The sequence below is a fragment of the Octodon degus genome, unplaced genomic scaffold, assembly GCF_000260255.1.
Source record: "Octodon degus isolate 3935 unplaced genomic scaffold, OctDeg1.0 scaffold00339, whole genome shotgun sequence".
In the NCBI taxonomy this organism is placed as follows: Eukaryota; Metazoa; Chordata; class Mammalia; order Rodentia; family Octodontidae; genus Octodon; species Octodon degus.
The window spans coordinates 1,028,894-1,035,240 of record NW_004524915.1 but is presented as its reverse complement, the minus strand read 5'-3'; positions in this window follow the sequence as shown (position 1 = coordinate 1,035,240).

The window sequence follows — 6,347 nt, the reverse complement described above, 5'->3', positions numbered from 1 at the left end:
TCAAGTCAGGAATTGTAATGCCTCCTGCCTTGTTTTTGTTGCCCAGAATTGCCTATGCTATTCTAGGTCTTTTCTGGTTCCAAATAAATTTTAGGAATGATTTCTCTAGCTCTGTGAGCTATGTTGGTGGTAGTTTGATAGGGATTGCATTAAATCTATACAAAAAAATTTGGAAGTATGGCCATCTTCACAATGTTGGTTCTTCCTATCCAGGAGCATGGAATATCTTCCCATTTTATGAATTCCTCTGTGATCTCTTTTTTCAGAGTACTGTAATTTTCCTTGAAAGGGTATTTGACTTCTTTAGTTAGAGTAATTCCAAGGTATTTCATTTTCCTCAGTGTTATTGTAAAAGGTATTGCTTCTAGAATTTCCCTCTCAGTGTATTTCTTATCTGTGTAGAGGAATGTTATTGACTTTTGGGTACTGACTATGTATTCTGCTATGCTACTGAATTTCTACATTAATTCTAGTAGCTTCTTGGTGGAGTTTTTTGGGTCTTCCAATAAGTGTCATGTCATCTGCAAATAATAATTTAACTTCTTCTTTACCTATCTTTATTCTTTTTATTTCTCTCTTATCTAATGGCTCTAGCTAATGATTCCAGAACTATGTTGAAAGGAGAGGTGAGAGAGGACATCCTTGTCTTGTACCAGATCTAAAAGCAAAAGATTTCAGTTTTTGCCCTTTAGAATTCTGTTAGCCACTGAGTTTTCATAAATGGCTTTTATCAGATTGAAGAAGAGGCCATCTATTCCAATTTTCTGTAGGACTTTGAACATGAATGAGTGTTGGACTTTGTCACAAGCCTTTTCTGCACCAATTGAAAAGATCATGTGCTTTTTAGTTTTCACTCTATTGATAATAGTGTATTACATTTATTGATTTGTATATAGTGAACCATCCTTGCATCCCTGGGATGAATCCTAGCTGGTCATGGAGTATGATTTTCTTGATGATTTGTTGTGTTCTATTTGCTAGGATTTTATTGAGGATTTTTGTTTCTGTGTTCCTGAGGGAGATGGGCCTGTAGTTTATTTTTTAGATGCATCTTTCCCTGGTTTTGGTATCAGTAAAATACTTGGCTCTAGGAATGATTTTGGGAGGATTGCTTCCTTTTCAATTTCATTGAAGAGTTTGAGGAGTTTAGGGACTACAGCTTCTGTAAATTTCCTGTAGAATTCAGCTGTGAATCTATCTGTACCTGGACTTTTCTTTGTCGGTAGGTTTTTTTATTACATCTCATATTTCATTGGCTGTTATTGGGCTATTGAGAGTGGCTATATCTTGTTGATTCAGTTTTGGTAATTTGTACCTTTCTAGGAATCTGTCCATTTCATCTGTGTCTTCTATTCTGTGAGAGTAAAGATTCTCAAAGTAGCTATTGATAATCTTCTGAATTTCCTCTGGGTCTGTGGTAACTACACCCTTTTCATTCCTTATTGCTCGTATTTGAATTTTTCTTTCCTCTTTTTGATGAGGTTAGCTAGGGGCTTACCCATTTTACTTAATCTCTCAAAGAACCAGCTTTTTCTTTCGTTAATTCTTTGAACTGTTTTCTTCGTCTCAATTAAATTCATTTCTGCTCTAATTTTTAGTATTTCTTCCCATCTTAGGCTGTGCGTTTGGTTTGCTCTTCCTTTTCTAGTTGTTGGAGGTGCAGCATTAGTATGTTTATTTGTTCCTGTTCTGTGTTCCTAATGTGTGAGTTCACAGATATAAATTTCCCTCTGAGAACTCCTTTCATCCCATCCTATAAATTCCAATAAGTTGTGTTTGAATTTTCATTGAATTATAGATATTGTTGAATTTAATCTGTGACCCATTGATTGCTTAGTAGGTTGTCATTTAATTTCCATGTATTTAGGGAGTTTTTCTGGTTTGTTTTGTCATTTATTTCCAGTTTCATTGCACTGTGGTCAGATAATGTGCATGGGATAATTTCTGTTTTCTTGCATATACTTAAGCATGACCTATGGACCAGTATGTGGTCTATTTCAGAAAATGACCCATGTGCAGCTGAGAAAAACGTGTATTCAGCTGTGTTTGCATGGAACACTCTGTATATTTCCACTAAGTCCATTTGTTTCAAGCTTTGGTTCAGTTCTGTTATTTCTTTGCTAATTTTTTTGTCTGGTTGACCTATCTTTTTGGGATAAGGGGGTGTTAAGGTCTCCTGTTAACATTGTGGTATTGGATATTAGATTTTTCATGTCCATTAAGATTTGCTTTATATAGTTGGGTGCTCCCGTGTTTGTTGCATACATATTTATGAGTGTTACCTCTTCCACTTGAATTTTTCCTCTAACCAGTATATAGTGGCCTTCTTTATTTCCCTTGGTCATTCTTGGTTTGAAGTTGAGACTGTCTGAGAATAGAATTGCTACCCCACCTTTTTTCTGAGGTGGTGTGGTGTGTAGTATTGTTTTCTATCCTTTGAATTTCAGCCTATGAATTTCCTTGTGAGTTAAATGTGTTTCTCGTATACAGCATATTGTTGGATTTTGTTTCCTAATCCACTGTGCCAGTCTATTTCTCTTAATTGGTGAATTGAGTACATTTACATTGATGGTTAGAATTGAGATGTACTGACTTATGATTGACATGTTATTTACCTGCTGTTGTTTAGCCCATTTTCTCCTGTGTTTATTTATTTGCCCTATTGAGTTGGTTGCTTCTGTTCTTGTTAGCGGAGTTCTGATCATTTTGGTCCCTCTCTAGAACATCTTTCAGGAGCCTGTGTAGGGTTGGCTTTGTTATCATGAAATTCTTTAGTTGTTCTTTGTCATGGAAGTATTTCACTTCTCCATCAAACTTGAAGGAGAATTTTGAAGGTTATAGTACTCTGGGCTGGAATTTGTTTTCATTGAGGACTTGAAGTACTCTTCTGCATGCTCTTCATGCCTTCATGGTTTGTGAAGAGAAGTCGGCCGTAATTCTGATGGGTATTTCTTTGAATGTGATCTGCTTCTTTTCTCTAGAAGGTTTCAGTATATTATTCTTGTGCTAAATTTCTGGGATCTTGACTATTATATGTCTTGGTATGTTTTTAATTGGTTGAGGCTACTTAGTGTTCTGTATACTTTGGTTACCTGGATGTTAGATTGTTTCCTCATATTTGGGAAGCTTTCTGCTATTACTTCTGCCCGTATTTTTTAATGTCATTTGTATTGACTCCTTCTTTCTCATTGATACCTATTAGTCTCACATTGTTCATCTTTGTATCGTCTTGCAAGTGATGAATTATGTTTTTCCTCCATCCTCCCTGTTTTTAAGAGATATTTTCTTACCTTTTCACTGGCTGCACCGGTGTCTTGAGGATCTGAAACTCTGTCTTCATTTTCATTCAAACGGTTTTGCAAGCTTGTGATTGAGATTTTAATTTCCTCTACATCTCTTTGACTCTGCTTTATGTGATCTATTTCCTTCCTGTATTGCTCATTCAAGGAATCCATCATTTTTCTAATCTCTATTTTTTATCAATGTCTTCTTTATTAGCAGCTATTAATTCTTTTACTGCAGAGTTCTTTTCAGATTGGATTTCCTCCATATATTTCTGTATTTGATTCTTTACTTCAGATGCTATGAATTCAGAAATTTCTTTTTTATTTCAGAAATTAATTCTTCTCTGATTTCTTCTGTACCTTTCTGCTGTTGCTTATTTACTTTCGATGCTATTAATTCATTTCAGCTGATCTAGTGTCCTCTGCACTTGTTCTGGATGGGCACTGGGTTTCCTCCATATGTTTCTGCATTTGATTCTTTACTTCAGATGCTATTAATTCAGAGATTTCTTCTTTTATTTCTGATCTGAGTTCCTCTATACCTTTCTGCAGTTGTTTCTTTATTTCAGATGCTCTTGATTCATTGATTTCAGCTGTGTGATTCCCAATTTGTTCTGTGCTAGTTTCCGCTGCACTTGTTATGGGGGGGCTTGGAATCTGAGATTGCATTTCACTCCTTCTCATTGTCATTTTGTGTAGCACTGTCTTCTGACCTTTGTTGTAAAGCTTTGGTGCAGTTATAACCATAACACCTACTGAAATTTAGATGCAGATCTACAAATTTTAAATTTATCCAGCTGTGCCTGGCTTGGATCTGGCTGCTATGCTCAGCTCCTCCCTGCTACAGACCTTGGGAGTGAACCTGTTGTGCCTATCTGGCAAGATGTTCTGCTCCTGGACTTGCTGGGAGGCTCTGTCCCCTACTCTCTCTGCAGATACTGCAGCTGCAGTTTCACCCCAGGCATGTATGCCAGGCCTGAGCTGTGTCTGAAGGGGACAAGGTGGAGTAGGGGAGAGAGTCAGCTCTCCCACACACTCACTGGGCCTGGGTTAGGGCTGGATCTGGGGGATCCCGAGAACGAGGCAGAAGTTCACACTCACTCTGTGGGTGTGTGTGGGGGTTGCTGCAGAGTGCTAGTTTCAGGGTGCCAAGGGTGCAAAAGAGTGTCTCACTCATGCCGCAAGGCTGAGTTTGGACTGGACAGGTCCTCTGGGCACAGAGTAGCTGGAAGCTCTCTTAAATTGAAACATTAAACATCTTTCATTATGGTCATCATCTCTGTAGCTCTCTGAGAAATTATTTCTGATTTGATGGGTTTTTTTAGAGCCTCATTCATTTGCTTTGCTACTCCTGCTGCTATCACTCCAGAGTCCAGGTGCATGACTTTTGGATTGTTCCACCTCATTGCCTCCTGGGTTCACCTTTCGTGAGCTAGATGTCTGGGGTTTCATCTTGTTTAAGTGTCTTTTCATTTTCTGGGTTTTGTTTCTGCTGTTGCTTAATTCCTGGGTTGATGCTTGTAAATTGCCTATGCTCAGTAGCTTTATTGCTAGTATTTAGAACCCTTAGGAAATGAACACTTTTCTTGGTGTCTTGCAAGTGTAGCTGGCTTTTGGGGTTTCAGTCTGTTGCAAGATTCTACTTCTTCAATTTATTGGGGATGACAAGTTGCTGCTTATTGGACCAGGGTACTTTGGCACTGGCCTATAGGATTTTTTTGACCCTTAGACAATTTCAATCTTGATATAACAGGAAGAAAAACTGGTTAGAGAAATTATGTCACTTTGGCTAAAGTGTCACAATTAGCAATAACAACAGCATCAAACACAGACTAGAAAATGACAATCTGAGGTAACTATTAGTTTGTCACCTTTAGCCATATGAACTAGATTTGTGGTTATATAACAAAGTCTGAAACAAACCAGAAAATTGTATGTAGCAATTAAGTCCTCAATGTAGTGATTTTGCCCTCAGGGGTGAAAACTTAAAAGGTGTTGGGAGAAAAATAGACAAATAGAGCAAGAAGTGATTAGAAGCAAAGATGGAGGACAAAGGAAGATCACACGAACTTTGGGAAACTGATGAAGAAGACAGGAGAGAAAAACAAAAAAATGAAAACAAAAACAAAATAGAACAATAACTAAAAACTAAAAATCCTGTTGACACTTATATAAAAACAAGAACAAAGAAGAAAGCACAAAACATTAAACAAGAAAGTAGAGAAAGAAAAAAAGAAAAGTTGTTCATTTCAATGTACCTCTCTGCTGTTAATTGTAGACACTGTGGGCAGACAGAGTCCAGCTCTCAGTTCATTATTTTTTCTTTTTGAGACAGGGTCTTGGTTTTTTTCCCATAATTTTATTGAGAGGCAAATAGCAATGAGACAGTTTCAAATCAAATTGGTAGGACAGTTTCAATAATTAACACATTGCATACGTTCTTCCTAGTGGCTATTTGCTGTACAAGATGCAGAAACGATATCCTATTTACAAACACTATTACAACAAATCCCTCTACTAATTAAGAGAATGTAACTACTTATCTATCCTAACCATTTTGAATGCACAGATACAAAATGGACATTCATCTGTATCCCTGTTTTTGTATAGTTTCGTCATTTGAATATTATAGATGTGTTAACTCAGCAAAATATTCTAAAACTGTTCAGTAGTCCATAATAGTATTGGGTCTTCTGCTTGACTGGCAATGTCAGAAATTGTTGACCTGAGTCCCCTACAGCTCAATATAACACCATGGCTTTATTTCTTATACTTCATTTTTATGCTTTTCTGCTGGATGGTTAAGACCAAGATAAAGCAAGACCTATGCCACAAGAGTTGTAGCTTTTGGATTTGTTAAGGTCAGTCAAATCCCCTCAGGATTTATCCTGAGATCCTGTACCTCACATTGTAGATCCTTTGTCAGTGTCAGCCATGTTTATGAGTCATGGTCATTGCTTGGCCAATGTGCTTTCCATGAAAGGCTGGGAGAATGTTTTCTCTCCATATGACTCTCCTTAGGCACACTCTACATCATCAATCACTTTCCTCTTTGGCCCCATA